At 40.2% G+C, this 23,526-nt stretch overlaps 2 long non-coding RNA genes across 3 annotated transcripts; one reads left to right on the forward strand and one right to left on the reverse strand.

The window, feature by feature from the left end:
• Positions 1 to 205: 205 nt before the first annotated feature.
• On the reverse strand, positions 206 to 6,466 carry LOC147757861 (uncharacterized). Its single transcript, XR_015320883.1, has 3 exons — positions 5,779 to 6,466; positions 5,347 to 5,528; positions 206 to 809 (listed from the first exon to the last, which is right to left on the reverse strand). It is a non-coding gene; the product is annotated as an uncharacterized LOC147757861 (long non-coding RNA).
• A 2,597-nt stretch (positions 6,467 to 9,063) lies between these two features.
• On the forward strand, positions 9,064 to 22,537 carry LOC147757862 (uncharacterized). 2 transcript variants are annotated; one of them, XR_015320879.1, is made up of 2 exons: positions 9,064 to 11,178; positions 21,829 to 22,537. It is a non-coding gene; the product is annotated as an uncharacterized LOC147757862 (long non-coding RNA). The 2 variants fall into 2 exon arrangements; XR_015320878.1 differs by having other exon boundaries at positions 9,064 to 10,201.
• Positions 22,538 to 23,526: the final 989 nt, after the last annotated feature.

Below are 23,526 nucleotides of genomic sequence, written 5' to 3' on the forward strand. Positions count from 1 at the left end.
GCGCATTACGCTTCACACGTTGCAAAATACCTAGCTATTTACACAATTTTACTGGCTATTTAATAAAATACAACGATTTATTCTCATCCCGTTACATTGTACAGCACGTCCATTCTATGATATAATGTAATGGTTAGAACCAATGTTACCATACCGATCTTATAGGAATCTTTTCAACCTTTCCAAAATGTCAGTTCTCCATTTTGTGATTTACCCTCTATAGCTAAATAGAACTCAATCCTTTTAGTGCTTTAGCATCATTCTCAAAAGCGCGACACACGCCATGGAAACAGCACTTGAAGCTGTTACAATCGCCCAGACACTACGGACGAAATAAATAAACCATTTCTATTACCAGGACGATCATTTATTTAGCACCTTTGCGATGCGAAAGAAAATTATCTATTATTTATTATTGTCCCCGCTTTGGCTACAGAGACTGTACTGACTAACGTTTCGTCGCTTGGACGTTTGTAAACTATCGATCCGAGTGAAAAAAAGACTATGGAGATTTAAAAGTGACTATTTTAGATATGAGACTTTGTTGTCTTATTTCATATATGCAATGCTGTACAAATTTGCATAGAACAACCGTTCCGAACTTGAAGTTCGATGGTACCGCGATTAAGTATCGCCTCAGATGGCCTGGCTTCAGCACACATTGAGGCGTGCTTCTTCGCTGCTAGTTCCGGCTAGCACAGTTTTACGTGTCTCTAGGCTCCGAAGGTAAACACGTCACCATTACTTCGTGTCGTCATAATTTTCGTCCGAAGAGATGGTCGTATACTTGACAGTACGTCTGAAAACAACTGTGCAAACGTTTATGTTAAGATCGGGAAGGAACCGTGTGTTACTGTTTAAGATGATATGATATGAAACGAATTGGACTACATCATGATTGAGGTTAAGGTTTACGATTTCCATGAGGCCCAGTGCCTACACTGAAGTTAGAAATCACATTGGCTTATCGTCAAGAAAATCTATGCGCCAGCCTCAAAGCCAACATGCAGAATATTTACTAATGGGTATCAATATTTCATTTTGCGAATTTCCTCGGTTTACCATCGTCTAATTTATTACTCTATGCAGTTCTCGTTGCGCCTATCCAGATGCCCTTCGAATCATCCGTGTACATTTAACGGCTAAGTCAGCTAGCGATTGCTTCTATCTCGTTTCTGATACATAGCGATACTATATGAGCCTTAAACAACTGCCCTGCGGGAGACCTGGAAGATGCTTTCCGTACCTACTAAGCTGACTGTTCACTCGCACAAAATGTATAGAAACATATAGTATGTATGTACAAAATACAGGATTATCATGGATGCTTTTCTCCTTTCGTCTGTTCAGCATAACAAAAATCGCATGGACAAACAACCAATGCGGATAGCTTTTAGGCGAGATCAACTGTGTTCTTCAACCACTGGATAGTCTTTCGGTAGCACTATACCCCCTCGAGTGCCTCCGAGGTAAACAGAGCTGTCGGTAGATGATATCACAATGCCATATCATTTTAACAGGCCACAAGCTATACAGCAGAAGGTGAAGGTGGAACCACACCTAAACAAGCTAACACGAAGGAAAATCACGGATACTGTTCGTAATAGTTCTGAAACGTCGATGAAGGACCATCCCGTTAAGCATGTCGGCCAGAGTAGGTCTCACGATGCCGGACTTCTGATGGTTTTATTTTTTAATGTAGGTTGAAAAGAACTGCCAACCGTTCTATCGCGACAGCAATTCTCTGCTGCCAGTGAACCGATCGACGTTAGTCAATACGCTAGTAAACGTATTTACGGCGTCTGAGATACGTAATAACGACTGCCGCTCACTTCAGTGTTTGATTCACAGTGACTAAAGAGAAGGAAAAAAGAAGAGATTGCATTTTGCTTCTGTATCACAAATAGGGAATGCTCAAAATATGCAAAGAAAATCTTAACACGTCATGTGCGCGATGTTCCGATCGAGGTCGGGCGTCAAGTTGTTTTAAAGCACCGAACGCTATGTCACGGATGGTGAAGAAGCCCGGGGGTTCGTATGAATATCTCAGTTCAAGGGAGAAGGAGCGAACTTCGATGAGTCGTCATTATGGATGATAGCAGCTTAAAGCCCATGCTAAAGCTTGATGCTTCGAGTAGGAAGTTCTCGAAAAATTTATAAGTCAACGAATATGCGGCTTTTTGTTGCTTAGGGCGGTTTATTAAATAACTGTTTTAAATTTTATGGTTGGTAGATAGTGAAGCATTACTTTAAATGACTGGGCCTTTTCTAGCATCAAGCGAAGTATCTGAGCAGGGGGAACCGTTCTTCTACAGGCTGTTATATGTTAACAGTGGAGTATGCAGAAGATAACGTGCCGTAAGACAGTAAGGGGTCGGACTCGAACGTTGACGACCGATTACAATGAATGCGTTAGGGCGAATGTGCTTATTAAGATTGGAATCAGCAGGTAGTTGGACAGTACGATTTGATCGATCAATCTGATACTTCAACATATTGAAACGTATAATGATCAATATCATTGTTAAGGTGAGGACAAATGGTTCGTCAACTATTTACACAGATTAATGTTGTATCTTCTCTATATATATATATATTGTATAGATGTGTTGTATATAAAGCAAATATACGCAACATTTAACTGATTTTATGTAATTTATTTACCTGTATTCCATTCTACAATGAAATGCGCTTGTGGAAAATGTAAGCTTTTGAGAAATCATTTTTATTGAATACCCAATTGTTAGCGAGAAGTATATAAGGTATCTCCCGAAATCGTACTTTTGCGCTTGATCATTTTTTCTATTTAATTGAACACTGTCAAGTATAAACGTTAAAAGGGCAGAAACGATCGTAAAATTAGTTGTTTTTTTTTTCTTTTTTTTTTTATCATTTACGACTACACCATACAACCTCTACCTTTTATATTTCAGATTTACCGTTGATTAAGTAAGATTAAAGGAACTACAAATAATTAATAATCTGAACAAGTCAATAACACTCTTCCAATTATGTGCAATATTTTATAATAAATTAAATAAGGTTCCTATATTTTACGCGGCTTGATAATTGAAACATTTGCTTTGTAGATATTCACAAAATATGCGCTTATATAGAAACGATTCGTTTAAAAATACCTAATATATATATAAGCTGACAGGCCAGGATCAAGGACCGCTGGCTTTCTCAGCTAGAGCTTTAACCACACCGCAGATGACCATGCGTGCGTATATATTATCGTTTGGTCGGATACGAGTACAGAGTTGTTCTCGAATATTTGCGCCTCCATTCAAATCCTAGTATTTTGAACACTTTTTCTTTTTGACGAAAAGTGCGCACACAGATCTCAGCGTTAGTATCATCACAAAAGTAAAGTCTACATTTATATAACCTGCGAGCCGCAATTTCCGACAGCCGATACTTTTCCCACCGAGACCATGACACAAACGAAAATCTGTCGTATGATCGAGCATATACACATTTCCTCAGTCGTCATTTTACAGCCGGGGATATCTGATGTGCGTGACATCATCCTGGGCCGGCAGGTCATTGTCGGTGCAGGATGGCTTTCCCGTCCCCGCTCTTCTCACACATTCTCTAATGCATTGTGCTATCCTACATCATCGACTTCATTCTCATTGCTGCGCGAATATGCCCACGAAGGCTATACTACTTCGCCTTGTGCTTAAACGTTTGTGACTGCGAAACCAGCCCGAAGTTGGCGCCAGCTGCTGTTCTACTGTAACCTTTGTATGATTACCGTCGTCGGGTCAATGAGATGAGTTGAAAGCTAAATGGACTCGATAGATATTTCACTATTTCTCCGTATCATACTCAGGATCAACGGCAGCGAATGACGAACAGCGACCGACTCCCACTACGACGATATTTCCAAAATTTCAGGAGAAGTAAAGAAACGAAGACTCATTGCACAGGATAAGCCGATGCTCGACAGAGGCCACCTGCGATGCCGTAAACACTTAAGTAAATAATCCAGTAAAAGAAAACCAATCCAGTAAGCTGTAATACTTTCTTGGTGACTAGCAGCACCTGTCGCCGGTATTTCTCTTACCTGAAAAACGTTGTGTTCATACAACTCGAGTGGAAGTCGACGGATTTGTCGTGGCGAGATGAACATTCTGAAAATTTCAGCTGGCGGCCACATATTAACTGCTGCATCCCGTCTCCCTGCGTGTCGACGAGTAATAAAAACGCGATGAAAAACGCAGCCCGCAGCTTTTGTTGATGTAAGAACACCCAAATGCGCATTGAAAGACACCAACAGTCGGCCTCACCTGGGATTATGGCGAGTGACAGCCGGAACTCGCCAGATGATGGCCACTATATTTTTGTACTTTGAAACAAAATGCGGTGCCAAGCAAAGTTGCTAAAGACACATAGCTACTAAGCGACGCCGAAAGAAACCTTGCTTCCTAAACAGACGAAGCTCTCATAGCTTTTCTATTTTCAGACGCTCGTCGCGAAATTCTCCAAGCAGTATTTATGTTGACGGCGGTGCGTGTTTCTTTTTTTTTCCTTAGATTATTAATGGCTCGTCATTTCTTTAATTATCCGTCTCCTCACTTTTCCAGATTTTTGGGGGACGAGCTTCATGCGCGGCTTCATTTGAGCGTTTGCCGATTCCCTTATATGGTGCAATACCCCTCGTGTTGGAACCTACTACAAAGGCTAGCCTCGTTACTGAAATCGTGTAAATGGTCATAGTCAGCCCCATTCTCATGATGAGTTTTATAGGGGCCATTGAAGAGGCAACATGGTGGCTTGCAATAATGTGTGTTAGCCTTAATCGAAAAATGAACCATGCTAAGCGATTTGCTCGCGATACTTGTAGTGGTACTAACTAGGAAGAGTTTGTTGTAACTAACTCAGTAACTTGACATTACCTAGCATCATCCGCTGGAATCCCTGCCACCTAAAGTTAATCAGGCCTGGTGAAGTTTTTGCCTTTCGAGTGGTTTTAGGCCAGCTATAACGAACCAATCGCTAGTTATGTCTTCGTCGCTTGCAAGGAGAGTCGCTGACCGAGAAATTCTGATAATTTTCTGTGGTATTCATTATTGTTGATACCGTTTATGTTCTTGGTGTAACTGTTACGATTGTTGTTAAACAACAAGGTTCAACTCGCGTCCACCATAAATCGAAAGTTAGGCAAGTTGTTCTTGTCCATTTTTTGTTGTTATTGTTACGTTTCGAGCTACTGACTGCTTTGTACAATGCAACAAGCGCTAATAGCTATTCGTTTTTTTGGGTTTTCTACACCTGTATTAGTATATATACTGTATATATACTATATATATATATATATATATATATATATACTGTTACCTGTATTATATAATCTTGTAGACCCTTTCCATGTAGTAGTAGTATAGCTTCATAGCATCATCGCACAAACGCTACGATTGATCACGATCAAAGTAGCAGGTAGTAGTGGTTGAGGCAAAAATGCTACTATAACTGTCTATGTGCCATCTACTTTTTTCTCGTCGTCTCGAATAATCGGCCACCTGCAGAGAACGAAGGGAGGGAAAAAGCAGTACCTTTAAGCCGTTTGCTTAAGAAATGCATTGCGCACGGTGTGCCTCACGCATAAATAGAAGATGGCAAGCGTTATTGTATTTTAGACAATTGTTTAGTTCGTTCTCTCTCTCTTTTTTTCTTTCTTTTTTATTTTCCATTTCAAGCTCTCTATCTCTTTCCTGTTCAGTTTTTCCCTAGAACAACTGTCATCCTTCCCCGTATACATTCCTATCGAACCTTGTCGCGTTCCATTGGTGGTGAGGCCGTGCTTGACGCTGCCGTTGTGTGCGACGGTCAGCGTTTTTGCTACGCATTTGTCGTTGGTCCAATCTCGGCGACTAGCCAGCTAAGTTGCTATATTCGGCTACTTCTCTCTTAGCAAAACGGTTGTTGATGATGATGATAATGGCGTTCCCTATGCTGCTGTGTTTTATATGTTTGGTGCATTGACTGGCAGTAATGTTCACCCGCCCAAAAACCGATTGGATAGACGTTACACAGAAGACGTCTGAGTCAAATCGTGAACCAATCATTTGTACCGTCCACTACCGCGATGGTTTCGTCGTAGCAGAGTTATCGGCCTGTCATCGTCTGCTACTGCAGCAGAAATGCTATTAACACTACCGAAAATCCCCTAGCTAGCTAGCTAGCGAGTGTCGGTCGCTACGAACTGAAAACCAGATATTACTATCTTGATTTCATTTTACTACCCCTTGCCTGGTCTTTCTTTATCTCCGCCTGATGCCACTTCTAGCGCGCAAAAGTGAAACCGCTACGGACGGGATGTGTACCGTCTGCAAAATAACAACAACAACAACAACATCATTAGCAGTAGCAATGAAAAACATGATGTTAAACACAGCCATAGAATGGACTCTGAAGGAGAAAGGCATTGCTGCTATGACACATCCGCACCTAGTCACAATTGATGTGTCCGCGAAATAGAAGAAATAGCTTTGTCTGTCAACGCATTGTCTGTTGAGTTAGCGAGATACGTGATTCCTTTGTGGCCCTAATCGTTCTAAAATATTCGTACTTCTATGCCATTTTCATGGGGGACACCATCGCTAAATTATATAGAAACATTCAGCTACAAGTAGTGTAATGTGGGCTCACGGGGACATTTATAAACGTGAAGAGTCAACGATGATGGTTCGACGGCCACAAACTTGTGCACTTGAAGGCACAAGTTCGTAGTGAGGTGCGTGGATGGCTAAGACTAACTTCATGATACGTGTATCTGCGATAGCAAGCCAGAGAGAGAGAGAAAGGGAGACAGGGTGATGTCATGCCTGCCTGGTGACTTGGCAACGGCACTTTCAACATTCGTTTTGACGCAAAATGATGGGAAGAGATCACTGACTATCTACCCATTTATGCGATTGCGGGAAGGGTCCCACAAACTGGATCTATGAAATCTGGCCAGTTTTTGGGTCGATATGATATCTGTTGTTGCGTAAAGTTGTGCACGGAAAATCAACTCGATAAAACAACTTGAATGCCAGACATAATCATATCGCCCGTGACTAATACAGATAAGATCGACTCGTCGGAGGAACTTTCATAGAAAAATGGAAAACAGCACGTAAGCGTACAAACATATGTATGACTATTAGAATGGACTTCGGGATCTTGGTTTGGGAATGATATCTAAAGGGGATTTTCTTTGCATTTCTGAAAAATAATGTATGCGTTCGAGATTGTCGAGGGAAGTGGTGCCTATGACCGTTCTGATGAAATATCGAGGAGTGGAAAACAGAAGGCACCATATCGGTATAGTTATTCTTTACACCGATAGCAGCTCGTTTATTTTTTACACAACTAAAAATTACGGTTCGTCTATGGCTTGTGTAGTGTCACTGAGGGAAATTATTTAATGAAGAAGTTTGATAAAAATCACAGATGAAAGAATGAACCAAATCATTGAATGAAGTTTCGCGATTAGTACTACTACGATGTCACTGCAGAATCTTAGCGCTTAGACAATGAAAGATACTTAGGTAACGAAGCTAAACCTTCGAAAAAGTCCTATTATAAACAACAATGAAATTAGCTATTATCGAATGTACAACGATACTAAATAAATCTACTTAGATAGGCATAACAGCGTACAGACATATGACAGATAAACATCGATGGCTCCAAAGGATTATTTCACTTATTGTAGAATTTAAGTGGCATATATTATAAAGTCCTCTGTTAGTTATTAGGACCTCCAGAGTTATTAGAACACGCAGGGGCAAAAACAGACCCCGGGGAAAGGTGCTGTAATTCGTCGATAACTTAGCTTTTATGCGCGTAAGGTCCATTAAAGAAAAATGCGTATCTTACTAGTAACCTTGTGACGTCGTCGGTATTTGTTCAAGATGTATATTTATCTTAACGTATTGATAGCACGTTATAGTTGCCACTAGATAGGGAAGATAGATCACCTTTTAACATCAATGCGTCATCGGGCATTGAGTAGGTGTAGGTTCGCGTAACATTAATACTTTTACACCTTCTAGGATTACAATCATACATATAATACTTAATTTCATCACATCGAAGATCTGGTAGCACATTGTCAATATTGAAGATGGTGGAATATGAAATACTGGAGTATTTCCTCTTTGTCTGCCGTAGGAAATAATAATAATAAGGATATTTTATTATTTTTTGTAACACGCATTAAGCAAATCAATCGACATTGAGGTGCGCCAGTGGTGCCGCTTAGCGGAAACCTCATTTAAAGTGTGGCACGTATTGTTCTCAATTTATTCGTCGTATTTTGAAAAATGTCCATAGGCGTATATGTGATGCTTATTAGATGCATGCGCTTTGTAAAGCTCCTGTATTTTCTGCACACTGTTATTGCTACGACACCAGCGTCCTCGAAGGCGTGTCCTGATACAAACTAGCTATTTAAGCAGTGCATATTATATATTGTATCTTATACTATAGTGCGCGTTCAGCTCGTTTGCAGCGACCATTTAAAAAACGGTTGTAATGATTTTTGTGACTTCTGTTGACGCACTCCTAACAAAACAACCCTATGGTGACTACAAAAGATTTAGTAGGCATCAAGCTGGCTTTGAATGGCAGGGATTTTGACGTTTTTTCCCGTCCATTAGAATTTCGACGCCTTTGAAGGTCGACTGGCGACAGTCATTCGATCTTTGCCGTCGCGTATCCATATATATGGAACATATCCAAGAAAAACAGCAAGGACAAAAATACCCTCCACCTCCCCAGACATTAGTGAATAAATCATCTTACTTGCCTTGAATGGGTGACATACTTGGCTAAAAATTCTATTTTAAATAGCCCATATTATCTCCCTTGTAAAGCTTCGTTCTTGTCGGATTAGTTTGGAAAAAAAAAACAATGGCTAGAAATGTCACCCAGAAAATGCTGATTGTCCCGCGAGTAATTTCTACGAATATCGCCCCCTCGACTTGCAGTCCTCGCTGAAAGCAACATCCTTACTTGAAGTGGCAAGCACTTGTTACACTCTTGCCCCATACAATGGCAATTTTCCCCAATTTTTTTCCTACAGTAATGGTAATGGAAGAAGTAACGCCACTGGCCAGCCATGTTCTTTCATTTTCGGCAGTCTTGCGCGTTTGCGTGTAATTCTCAATGAATTAAAAAAGTGACACGGTTTTTGCCTGGACAGCTCTCGCGTCTGTGTAGATCACCATCGGTGCCGCTCCGCATCTCGTAATAGTTAGCGCTGTTTCAATGTCGGACTCCGGCCGACGTATTTTGCCCCCACCTTTACTACGATACCTACCAGCGAAAGTAAACATGGGGGTTTACCATCATCGTCTGCGCGGAATGTACCATAAAAGAATCAAGTATAGAACTTACTATTTTCGAAGAGAACAAAAAAGTGGTGAAACCCAGCTAGGAACTGTGAATAAGAATTGGTTGGAGTATAACTGCGTACTGCTGGTGGGGGCGGGTCGCTTTGGCCATTCGTAAATCGTCGTGATGACGACAAAAGCAGTAATAGTAGTTGTAGGGGCATCAGAAAAACTGGCTGGACTGGCGCACAGCTGTGGTCCATTACCCCATGTGCAGAATCGGTTGACAGTGGGGAATTGCGAGCTGTTGACCGACCCGCTGACACAGTGGTTGAGCGGATTTTACTTGGGCCGATCGAACGTTGCTGCTGTGATCTCATCCTCTAATAATGATTTAACCCCCTTCCCCTCCGTCAATTTGACGCTGTGTCGACGAAAAAATAATCCATATGGTCGTGCGTGCAGCGCGAATGGAAGCGTATCTTGAATTTGCGGAAGACATTAAACATGCAAGCAATTTTTCCCCGTCTTTTCTAGACAACAAGTTGGATGAGCGCCGGAATCGAACGAATACGTTGGATATGAAATTGCCTGTGTGCTCAATCTCTATGAAGATAATGTGCGTGTGACAAGCAAAACAGCCGTTGACATTTTCAGTAGCAAAATCCGCTTACGTTTGTGTTATGTGGACTGAAAGTTGTCGGACCCTTTCAGTTACATTAGTGTTTCTCGACCGCGAGTAACCATCACTAGATTTCACTCTATAATACTATAGGAAATCTTATTTTCAGAAACTGTTCTTGTATGGATAGTCTTATCGATTGGAGAGTAATCTTCAGCCTTTTCGGCGAGACAGAAGGATCGTAAATAGGGTATAAGAAATTCTGCCCTGTCATGTTTCTCGAACATTATAGTCATATATATTGATTATATTAGCAGGTAGAGTGCTACGTTGACAGCGGCAGCAAACAAACATTGCCTGTAAACGCAATGTCGTCAGTTACAGCTGGTCGGCTATTAGGATTTTTTCGATTCGCTTCTCTGCGGCCACTGTGAGGTGATGATTGTTTGGCCAACGTCCGATGGGGACCACTAACGGAACGATCGTGAATTAACCAGCAGATGTTAACCGTGTGTCGAAGATCCGTGGCTCACATCATCTGCCGCGACATAATACTATCAACAAGCATTGAACAAAAACCGGAGTCCAATAGAAATGATTTGTTCGTATTGGTTCACGACCCTCGTAAACGGGCTTGCCATTGTCTCGGAGAAAGGAAAAAGAAAGCTAGTAAATACAAAGCAATCCACAAAAATCGAATCCTGTCCTTATTAGGAACAAACATTGGGAAAAGTCAATTATAGATAAAAATCCGCTCCTACTTTTCCTGCCAAAAATTGGAATGAGATTGGCCTGACTAATCTTGCTGGAAACGATGCGAAATCTGAAGCACCTAAAAATTTACCATATATGCTTTTAATGCAGCTCGAAAAGTAGGACAACCCACGCAAATGTACTATAGTTAAGTTATTTACTAGAAATTATTGTTTGTCGATCGATGTTGTCGATCTCGAGCAAAGTGTAAGTACCAAAATATGATCTCTCGACGCTGGACGAAAAGACGTCAAACCTCGCTCGAACCCGTCCGTTAAATTTGCAAGCGGGTCCCACCATAGAGAATTTTTCCGGTATTGATCACGACCAGGTCGGACGTATCGATCGACCCCTTTGTGGAAGACTGTTGGCTGAGTGGAATATCGTGTACGGAAGATACCATTCACCCGAATATGAAATTTGCTGATGTTACTTCAAGGATCCATGTTAAGCGTTTTCTTAAGAGTTTGGGAGGTACTCTTGTCCGATATTTTGTAGGGTAACTTTGTATGACAAAGATTGTTGACAGATCGTCGTAATCTTTTTACTGTATTGATTTGGCTTGAGTTTTTGCCTGTTAATGTTGTCTTTAAGATCTTCCAACGCTAGATTTAAACTTCCAGATGCAGGGGTATAATTGAAATGTTTTCGGTGTTGATTTTTTGAAACAGCTTGACTACGTTGCTCAGAACGAAGTTATAGACAAGAATCATTGCGTAAAATTGCGTGCATAGAATCCATCATGATAGCATGCCGACAAAATATTACCTTTTCCTCTGATTAAAAAGACAACGAGGCTGATCTAATGCCATCGGTTGGCTGTAGTAAGACAAATCCAATATCATAATCCACGCTAAGTGTACAATACGCGTGCAAACAGTATATTGCCCCAGGTAACAGACCGATCCTACTAGTAAAGTCGACAGTAAAGAATAAGTTGACTACTTAAAACTGGATTATCAAGAAATGTTCATCTAGAATCCTATTTTGGGTTGTAATGGTAACAGTTGAGCCGTGTCAATTACACGCTTCTCTCATTCAATATAATAATAATTTGTTATCAAAAGGGCTCTTCTTTATTGTGACTTTTTTAATCGTATCTTATCAGGTAGGGAATTTTCGAATGGGCGCGTTTCCTTTCACAGTTGATCCCTTACGTGTTGTCCATACTTCAAATCCCAAAAAGGCGACAACTTCACACCACAATATCCACCTTCGCCCGTAGTAAAACTTTGGCTTTAGCCAGAAGAAGCGTTTCACGTTCTGCGCACTCTTACCTCCGTTTTCTAACGCCACGTCCTCCAGCCAACAGAGGCTGGCTTCAAAGTGCCTCTAGTTGATCGGTAAGCGTAGCCATCTTTGGCTGACGATAGTCGTATCGCCAATTGTTACTCAGGTAACACGTATTTTGAAAAGTACCGCGCTGGCCATGTTCGCAAAAAGTCAGGCATTCCGAGGCACGACGATTAGAGGAATATTTCCAAGCAAGGATACCGATATTCTGTACAACTCACCACAAAGCCACAAACTTGACCGGAAGGAGCAGTAATCACTAAAGGGGCTTCTTCTTACGGTTTCGTAACCTGGAATGTAGTGCTTTCACTGTCTCCTACTGCAAAGGAATGCCTTTTCCATTTTGCGCTTTCGTAGAGATTCCAGTGTGCTCTTGCATCTGGGGAGGTTTGACGCTTTCCATAATGATATTGATAGTTTTGTCAGCCACAATCTTCCTCGACTCGCTCTCTCTTATTTGTGTATTCTTTATCGTTCGAGTGGCTACTACGTACGACCACCCTCTGTTTTTCTCTTTCTAACAAGCTCGCTGTTTTATTTTCTGGAATCTTCGTCGTCAGTTCGAACGGTTGACCTGATGGACCCTTTTATAGAAAGGGATAGGGTGCGAACTTTTTCTCTTTATTTTTCTCGTCCTAATCAATGAAATGCAGGAACCGTTGGAAACCAGCTATCGATAAACAACGCATAGACAGAAGCTTGAAAGGCAATTGTAATAGCGAACTGTTTTGTCACTTCTCTAAACCGCCTTCGATCTCATCTAGAAGCGGGCATTGCCTCAACCTTAATTTTGAATTGTTTTGCACTGAAACCCGGCATGGTCGGGTAGTACTACGACTCAAAGGGCAGCATAATGAACTACTACTGTGGGTAACCATTTAGATTGTACAAGAGAAATGCCAATCTAAACTCGGCCAATGGGGGCTTCTGAGCAAATTTTTCTTTGGCACTGCCTCCCGAACTCCTGCCTTCAACTGGCTTTCAAATCAGCTAACCATTTGATTGCTTCATCGTCTGCTGAGCGCTATGGCAGATTTTTTCGTAATCTAAATTGAATAATTAAACTGGGTTGCATTAGTTCTACTCTCACCATGCTTGAATGAGCATACTGCGCTACCCGTAGCTCTGGGTCTGGTACGTTCATGAAATCAATAACGAAAAGGCGGATAAACGCGCTCGCTGGCATGGTTCCTTAATCAATCGGATCGCTGTTAGGCGAGCCTTCACACGCGTTCAAACGACACTTTTCATACCAAAACAATTGAAACGACTGGGCGAGACAGGCAATAGCAGAATCTGCTTCGTCCTGGTGATAAACTTCGATCATAGTCGATTAACGTAGAATAATAGGGGAAAGCTTCTCATAGATCAGTTTCTGACCCTCCGCAACGGTGTAGTGGTAACGTATTTGTCCCTACTAAACCTAGGGACACCTTGTGAAGGATGGCCAAGATTCGAGGCCGGTTGTAGAGAAAGAGAGTGTTCGTTCCATATTGGAAAAGACGGCAAATTATTTGAAGCAATGTAGTACGGAATTTAAAATTTGACATGTTTATTTTAACATATCAGTACGGGAAATGTTCAGATTTAACTCGATCCTTCTTTGCTGCTAGCTCGACTGCGGCCGTCCGGGGGATTAATTAACAATATTCTTCCATAACCCCAGAAGCATCAAGACGATTTCACGCTGACGACGCTAGTTACATTTAGCTCGTCTGGCAGGAAATGCTAGCCAGCTCCGTATACCGCATGGCACGACCAAACCGAAGTGCTTACGGCGAAACAAATGCAAGCCTATTTCTATAAAGATTCTATTTCATTTGCGCGTAACCACGGCTCCGATGTCTTTCCTATATGCCGCAGTGTTGTAGAAATATTCGGTAAGAGTCAAACCAACTACGTGGGTAAGAAGCGATTTTGTGTTAGACAAGCAATCTAATTAGCGTAGAATTAGTTCGTCGATCTTGCATGATTTGGTGTATCAGAGCAACTTGTTGAAACAGATTCCTACGACCTAGGAATAGCCTGAATATATATCTCTGAGGCCCACTAAATTCATTTACAAATCCTGCTGGACAGAACCAGCTTGGCGGTTGCATAGTCGCGCTCAAAGATCTCGTTCATAATAACTTCTCGAGCTAGTTTATCCACATAGCAAACAATTGATTACTTAAATGGTACCATTGATTAGCGGTTGCAATAAATGTCTACAACTGCAAAAACTTTTGAAAAAATTGATTTTTGGACCAGATCGAATATCGATATAATACATTTCTTTAAAACAAAAATTTGAACTTTTCAGCATGCGCGTGCTCTAGATGGTTTGCAATTTCTCAGAGCCCTTTTAACAAATTGTTGAAGTTATACTGAAAGGTGATTCTGAAAATCGGTAACAAACCGGCATACCGAAAAATTTAGATGTCTCAAATGTAGCATGGGATAGAACTGCTCTTGGCTAAGGCATATGACAAATGCAGTACATTGTGACGACCTTGTCGCAACAAAATGTATCTAGAGAAGAAATATTGCAGAAGGTGATTTTACGTTTATATCTAGGTTCCAGCTATGCATGAAAACACCCATTCATATCTCGTAAATGGCAATGGTCGACTATACTCGTACTCGGTGTCTATTTGTATGACCCTGAAAATTTTCGGTATAAGTTGGAAATGTAGAATTTCCTTTTTGAAATGAAAATAAAGTAATTCTCGCATATGATAACTTCTACACTCAGTTATGGCGTAATTTTATGCTACATTTCTAATATACCTGTTAAATTTTGGAAAACTTTTGAGGGTTATAAGCTTTAAGGTAACATATCTTAGGCAGTATGAGTCGCGTCGAATCGGCGTTGGTCTCATTTCAGAGCTAAAATTTGGTCGTAATTGTTGGAATGCTTTATTTAGAATTAAAATGGAGCCCCTAAATATCAGCGGCAAGTACGCTATACTTTACAGTCTTATTACGATAAGGGTGCAAATGCTGCCTATAGGAAATTCTACTTTTTATGATCGAGATACATTATTGGAAGAAACGGCCGAATAATAGCCCTGTCGCTGTCAGTCTGGCAACTTTAACGTAAAGGACGCTCCCCGTTTTAGTCGACGAATTACAAAAAAAGTCGATAATATTCTTGGAAAGCTGAACAGCCATGGATAGCCATGACTTTAGCAAGACACTGAACATCTATTATTAAGCAGTTTCAAGCCTTTTAAATTAAAAAAAAAATAATAGCTCGATGTTTCGGTGGCATTTGAATTAACGTCAAAAAAACATTACTTGATCTGGGTTCCGTTTGCGAGACTCTACAGAAACGCTGCGAAATCAAGCCATTGCCAAAGCATTGATCAGCGACGGATGACGCAAAATCAGACAATAATGTGCAAACAAAAAACAAAAGGGGCCCACAGCCTGTGGCAGAGTACAGGCCGACAATAAAAAAGATGACGCTATTTGTTCGGTAAAATATGAATGGAATCGTGCATTGTGAGCTGTTATCACCAGGCAAAACAATTGATTCGTACTCTCAGTGTCAACAACTAACAAAAATACAAGAGGCCTTTGAAAAATATCGACCCAAGCTTTGAACAGAAAGGGGGTCATCTTTTACCATGACAAAACCGGACCAGACACTGCTTTAGCTACCCGGGAAAAATTATGAAATTTTCGGGTTTTAATTCGTCCGCCTTACAGCCCGGATATTGACAGTCAGGCTACCATCTGTTCCGGTCTCTGCAGAACTCTTTTAATGGTACTAATTTAACTTCCACGAAGGCATGCAAAAATCACTTATCACAATTTTGCGTCTGGACGCCACAGAAATTCCACAAATATGGAAATACGGCGTCACCAGGAAAATGGCCGAAAATCATTGATCCAAATGGCGCCTATTTAGTTCACCAATATTAAAGCAATATTACTTTAGTTTTGGAAGTAAAGCCGCCAATATATATGTATGTATGCTGGCTGGAAATCAAATATAATTCCTGCGGTCGGGGTACTAGATCTGGCTCTGCTAGTTAGTGTATTTGTTTTAGAGAAAAATGCTCTAGCATAAACAAAACAAGGTTTTGTCAATGTAAAATTCGACAGAACAAATGCCTCTATCCAACCTACAGGCGTTTACCCCGTGTTATTTTGTTTTCGTCATATATAATACACTGGAAAATTTGATTGTACTTTTGAGATAGAGTATCAAAGTATGCATTTTCTGTACACATGTGAATGTATAAAATGTATGGACCTTACTAATGGAAAGCGTTGATCATACCAGAGCATCGATTTTTGGAATCGCGGTGAAGTAACCGCGATCTACATTACAATTGTATTCAACAGGAGGTTGATCTAGTCCTAATTAAATATTAAGCCCACATGCTGAGTGTATTAAGTAAAATTCGACGCAGAGGTTCGTTGTGTATGATATGACGGGATGGCCGAGGGGATATTTACTAATTCCAGATCCACTTTTTTTTTATCGACATTTCTAGCTCTGATTGTGCAGTCGACTTTTCACGACAGTTCATGCTGGAAGCGCTATTTTTCACGGAATTTTTTTCTCTAACTCATTACTTCTTTTAAGTAAATAGTCGATGTTATCAAACTCAAGATGTCTACAGAGTAGTGTATTTCGTCATGGACAGTTTCCCCGAGACCACTTAATACGTCAACCAGATAAATATGACGGAATACAATTCAACAGAAGTGTTAGTCCACGTATGTACATGGAAAAAATATATATATATTTTGTCATTGAGCTAACGCACCTGCAGAGTGAGTCGCTTCATCGTCCAAGGGCATGTGTGAAATGGGAAAGTAGTATAACTTTTAAGAGAAATACCGAACAAACAAATGGATGCTGGACCCTAAAAGGCCATTTCAAATATAACCGCCAACCGAATTTTAATGCCAAATCTGATTAAATAAACCAGTGTAGTCTACAATGTACGCGGCAGTGGAGACGACAACAGTTCTGGGAAGGATCCTTCACATCTCAGCTATTAATTGAGCCTGATTAAAGCGAATACTATTTCGAGTGATCGCTTTTTACTACCTAATACACGCACTAGGACGTGTACCGCTTAGTCCAACATCTCTCTAGTGCCCATGTCTTACCATCAGATATGATTTTAAACCAGTAAACGGCAACATTCAGATATTAATTACTGGCAATATAGCACATACATATTAGAAGTCCGTGCAAGTGCAGCACGGTGATAGGACTGCTTAGTATAGAAAACATGATTAGATAAGCGTGATTTGAACGAAACAAACATAAAGACGTAGTTGCCATATCTGAATAGATATTGATGCATTGCTATTGCGGTGAGGTAAATAAACTGCAAAGATGATTCGTTCTAGGTGATATATCATAACGCAAAAAATGCAATTTCCTCCAACGAAATTCGCTGTTGGGTCAGAGTGATCATCATCTGGTGGAACAAGTTCAATACGCAAACCGCTATGCAGAACGAACTCATGCAAAATTTCTATGATATCTTCTTCTGATGTATTCACCCTTGCCGTGTCCCGTTGCTTTGACGAGTCACGCATGTCCAACCAAGACGTCGGCAGAAAATCAACTCGATACATGCACGTCTATTACGTAAGGTCTAGCTCGGCAAATCGAGCCGCCAGCGTCGTAGTTGAAACGTCGGCCAAAGACTAACTTACGTCGAACCCTAGAAGGAAGGACTGATTTAATTCAATCGAATTGTAACCTTATGAAAGGGAGCACACGAAATGAGAAGCTGAGGGAAGTCACCTAAAAATTGAGTAAAGTTAATTTAGAAAAAAAAAAAAACTTGAATAACATATTGATCACCTGTAGTTGATGATGTAGTCGACAGCATTCGACGTTTTTGCACTGGGCGATGATTACAACCTGCTTTTAGGTATTTTTTGGTCGGAGGATTGTGACCGTCCGTTTTTTGCCGTTGTGTGCTGGGTGAGTAAAATTTTAAGTTATGTGAATACAACGATGACGACGATTATGATGCTGATGATGACGGAAATTGTGGAAAAGTGAGATCCTCGCGATGTGGTTCTTTAATCACCGAAATTGAAAAATTTGAAATTAGAAGTTATATGGCAAGAATTTTTTTGTCTTAAGTGGCGGTAGTTGTGTTTCTTTACATATCTATGGCATATAGCTTTGTAAAAGTTTACATTTTTAAGCTTGTTCCAAAACAATTTCCTTGAGAGTACTTATACATAGTAGATTATCCTTTTTGTAGTGTTTGAAAACAGTGAAACATATAATCATAAGAAGAGATAATTTATAAATTTGTTTTAGGGTACCTGGGTTATGATTGACACTGTACGCCTATCACCATATTCGGCGACTGTCAAAAACGATGACATTGCTCTCGTTCAAACGAAAAAATAATCGTATTCATAGAATATAACATATGTACGTGGACAAAGAGATAAATGGAGTTTGTATATTCTAATAGTTCGAGAGTGGGGAGAGATTTTTTAAAGCTCTTTAAGTCGTTACTTTTGTGGAACGTATTTGTAAGCCGAATTCTGCGTGTAGTCGACAATGTAACGAGTTTTATTTGTTTATCATAAAAATAATATCTGAAATACTTGGCTAGCTATTATAACAGACTTGGCAGAACACTAACATAGCTACTTTGTGAAAATTGTTTATGTGGAATATAGAATATCTAGCAGTCGGAAAAACTGCGAAATAACAACTCTCAGTACACTCTGTCCTACTACAAGGGATTTCGAAGTAGAATTTGCTACATATGAGGACCGACTTAAAAATTCGCAGGAGTAGCTGGCCGTAACTTTCTTGTCTGCTTCTTTTGCGAAATAATAATTATTATTACCAATAGAAAGCATCTAACTAGAGTGTTGATGGATCTAGATTTTTGCAAAATGGGTCAAAGGCTTTGTCCTTTCTGTCCTATCGCACACGCAGACTTTTGAGCTAAATATACCAAAACACAATATTATCTGAGTAGATTAGCAGGCATTTGTTTTATATAATAGACATGAAGATACCCTGGTGGAAGATATCAGGTTTATATATAATACGAAGGTTTCTTTCAAATCCCTTAAAATATTATAATCCTATGCGAAACAAAGTTCATAGTAATGCTATGAAGCCAAAATCTAGAGCTCACCTCATCGTCATATGACCCTATCCAATTAAAGCTATATAATAGCTTTAACACATATAATGTGTTTCGTATCTACGTTTTATATCAGAATGACTTGAAAAATAAATGTCAATAAATATGCTTGACTGAACTTTACTTTAAAATGTTTTATACAGTGGCGTCAAAACGTGATGGGACCGAGTAGAATCCAATTATGATTTTTCATGATTAGTAAAACGGTCGATTGTTACGCGAAGAACCATTTTAGATGTTGCTATTAGGGTTCGTCATCGTGTGCCACGGCTTCGTCCGCATATTGGGTAACCTTATGTCATACCCATTATTCAGCGGTAACAAATTAGTAACAAGAGCAATCGAAAAATTCATGCTGATTCACATACGCGGTCTGATTGCAACTGGAGACCTAACGCTTCTATATATTTTCTGTTAGTTGCCGTTTAATGCCAGCGTACAATTAGATATGATTTCATTTTACATTGTTCCGCATATCGCTCATTCATTCCTCTATGTTTTATCCTATTGCATAGCAATAGGCTAGCAAATGGCCAACTGGTTTTATAGTCGCTGATTTCGAAGTCTGGTGAAGTTCCACATTGCAAAGAAGGCAAGGCATTTTTCTCGTCACTATTTCCATTTCACCAATAAGCCTTACCCGTAAACTTCTGCATTGCTGTCCAATAGAGAACGTCATTCATTAAACCCTATCATTTTTTCCCTTTCGATCTTTTGTTTACATAACCCTCTACGAGCAGTGGAGGATATACTTTCCCATTTCAAATGACCGCCTTTTACTTTGTAAATACTGGCCCACTTCGCCCATATTTGTACACAGCGTTAGATGCTATCGTAAACCAAAAAAAACGTATTATGACGCTGACATTCTTCAAGCCAAGGCATTAAAATTGGAAAACCTGACGAATTAAAAGTCTTGTCACTTAGTTGCCAGCAACTAAAATCATTCTCTATCGACTCAAACCCTCGACTTAAAGTTCCGCATTTACGTCGTCTTCGATACATGTCGACCTACTGGTCAGTCAAGCAAAATAAATCTCTCTGGCGCTATTTGTCATTCAAACCTTCTTGCTGGAGGCTGCTCCTTTCATAGCCACTCACTAATTATCCGTCTATAGTATTCTATCAAGTTGATGTTCATATTTGTCGAGTACAGTCGCGGCGTCGTTACATCATTAACAGTTGTTTCCTTTAGGCTCTACTTGCTCTGCTACACAGTTCCGAAACACCTCTGCCAACCCCTCCTGCCTAACAGTAACGGAACGATCGGATCGTAATAATAACTGTGGTGCCTAAATGCGACTGGTACAGCTCAGATCGAGCTGAGCCAAGCAGCTTTTGCTCCTCCAGAGGCGCCTCTTTTCCTAGGTCTGTCTGGCCACAAACCCAACTAGCAGCGCCTACCGCGGCGTTTTTTTGTTTGTTTGATCGTCAGGCCAAGCACCGACGCGTCCTGCGGCATCAAGGAGTTTAGCCCTAAGTGTAATTAGTTGATCCATCATCGAGTTTTCGCGGTAGCGTTCTCTGCTGGTTCGGTATGGGTTAGAAGTTTGGTTTAAGCTTGTCGCGGTCCCTGTTTCTACGTAGTAGTTTAACCAGTGAATCGCGATTTCTCGAGCTTTCGGTGCCTTTCAAAGTTCACGCGTAGTCTCATCGCTGTTTAGCTGCGTTTAGTCGATCATTCATTTAGCAGAGATAGACAAATCAGATGTAAATATAAACAATATTACTGTTGAATGCGCATATTGCCCGCGATGTGTCGAAAACATAAACACAAATTTTCGTATATAGCAAACTGGCGGTTTAAACATGCAACAAATTCACATAAAAATATAAGAAGGAGGGAAATAGGGAAAAATTGTCTAAATCGCGGTCCAATAGCGATCGTAGATGTTCGTGACGCTCATGATATGTTTCCAATGTAATCATTGATTAAGTAGAGCTGGGATGTATAAAATGCAAAAATGATTAATTTTACATAATTCATTGATTAAATTAATTTATACCAAACTTTCTCTACTCGCTTTAATTTTGTTATAAGTGCTATGGCATAAGCGAAGCATAGTCCATGATCAGTCTACTGTGTTCCAATTCATATCGCAAGATTATTCAGCAGCCATGAGCTTTGTTGCGGCTATGTCGAGTACCGAAATACTATTAACTGTGTCCACACTCCGAATTTAAAGCGCTAAGCTCTCGTAGTTGTTCCATGCAGCCTTGGACCTCGGATCAGAACATTGATGGCCATGATGCAATATCACACCATACATTTTAGACTCGTAGAAAGAAAATGCATTTTGTCTCCCAAACGCACGTTAAGCAAGTTTTCCCCTCTTCCATAATTTCTACTTGGCCTGCTCATATACACCCTGAGGTATCTGCATTGGTCTCGATGCTTTTGCCAGGCTGTTGCTGCATACGATTTCCGTGGAGAAGCTCTTATACGTCATCACTCATTACTACGTATGGCTTTCATGGTTTTTTATGGGCTCATGCGGCGTATGCACTTACTTTTGGGTAAGAAGCGCCTAGGAAAGCTCTATGGGACCCCGGCGGAGCTAGCTGCCCAAGTGGACGGAATGCAACTAAGTGATATTTAGGTTTTATACAGGTCCCTATGACCTTCCTTTCTTAGCTGTTGTCTCAGACGTTGCCTCCCTAATTTTGCTCTTTTTTGCGGTGCTTGCAGACGCCTTAGCTACGTGAACACCTAATAGGATATCGGTACACAATCACACTTCTACCCATCACCATCGTATGAAGATAATGTCATATGGTGGGTAAATCAATGGCGAACCGAGGCGTCATCGTCGTCAGCTTGTTTTGGCGGACATCTGTCGTTCAACGTGGCGGCGGGCCTAGTACAGAGCAAGTTTTAGGATCCAATACAAGTTGTCGCAGGACAGTTTATCCAGGTCTTTCTCAGAAGCTATTACGAGTAACAGTAAAGTGAACAAATTTGATTTGTGTGTACCTTTAGTATAGTTTTAATTTTAAACATCTTACACTTTGTATATGCTTTGTATCCACACCGTATATATTCCGCACCTACAAATGTAAGCGACAGGTTTCGAGAAACAAATGCCATTGTTATTATTATTATTATATGTATTTTCTCAATAAGCAGAGTGCATTCTTGTGAGTAAAAAAATATGGTCCATGATAAAACTAAAGGTGGACTCCAGTAAATCTTTAAATAATTATATTAACAGAGAATAAGCTATATTTAGGATTTTACTGAGGGACAAACGGCAAATGAGAATGATTCAGTAAGTTTTGAAACACATTTCAACATGAGAGGCCCTAAATTAGATAATGAGATTTAATTCTCACTTGTTAACGTCTACTGAAATAAACGAACTGTGGCAAAGGTGACCACGACCCTTTGATGGCTATGAGATGTTTGCGAATATCACTTTAGTACGTACAAGTATACTAGCTAGGAGTGTATCTTGTGTTCTTATAGAGTCTGCGAACGTTCTATAAATACCTTATTCATAGGGATCTGTCTACTTAGGTTTATTGAGGGGATACGGTTAATGACGACATAAAGGGAGTTATTTTATAGGGGGATATACAAAATGCTAGTAAATTTTCACTGATTCGTGATAAGTACCTGTTACACGTGACCAAGAGCATGATACATGATGGAAATAAACTGAAAACAACATCATTTTTTAAATACGTTGTCGCGTAGTGCCAAACGGGCTAACTTTAAAAATTCTATTCTAATAATTTATTGGCATTTCGTTAATTTTCACAGTGTGTTGATTACGTGAATTTAAAGATAATCTATTTGAAATTTAACTGAAGAATACAATACCGAAACAAGTTGGAAATCTCCTGAATTATCTTTTGTTTATATTGACAATTCCATCAGTGTCGAGTATGAGTTCCCAGCCATACACTTACTTTCGATCTTCATTCAAATTACCGTCAATGTGTTTGTATTTTATACCATCGATATGCCCAAAATCGTACTGGCTGCCTTATCACATTATCGACTTTGAATCTGCTTTCAAATTCGCGAACATCATTCAGAACTAACAGCGCTTTTTCGACAATCTGACTTCGGGAGCCTGTTTTTTTCACTCCCTCTGCTACTTCGACCGCTTAGATTGTGCGAGTTGGTCGTCTGCTCCGCTCCGCCCTCTCGCTCGAAGTTTCTCCTTTGTTTTTTGTACAATGATCACGACGCGGGAAAAACGAACACCATTAATCAAAACATGAAACTTCCAAGACATTTTATTTATTTCGAAACACGGACGAGCCAGCATTTCTCTGAGCGCTATATCCCATTGTTTCCAAGCTATATATACTTGTATAGATCCCGATATTTGTCTTTGACGGCTCTCTTTCATATATATCACCACATCGTAAGGAGTGT

The sequence above is a fragment of the Varroa destructor genome, unplaced genomic scaffold (genome assembly GCF_002443255.2).
Source record: "Varroa destructor unplaced genomic scaffold, Vdes_3.0 BEIS01000002.1, whole genome shotgun sequence".
NCBI classification, from domain to species: domain Eukaryota; kingdom Metazoa; phylum Arthropoda; class Arachnida; order Mesostigmata; family Varroidae; genus Varroa; species Varroa destructor.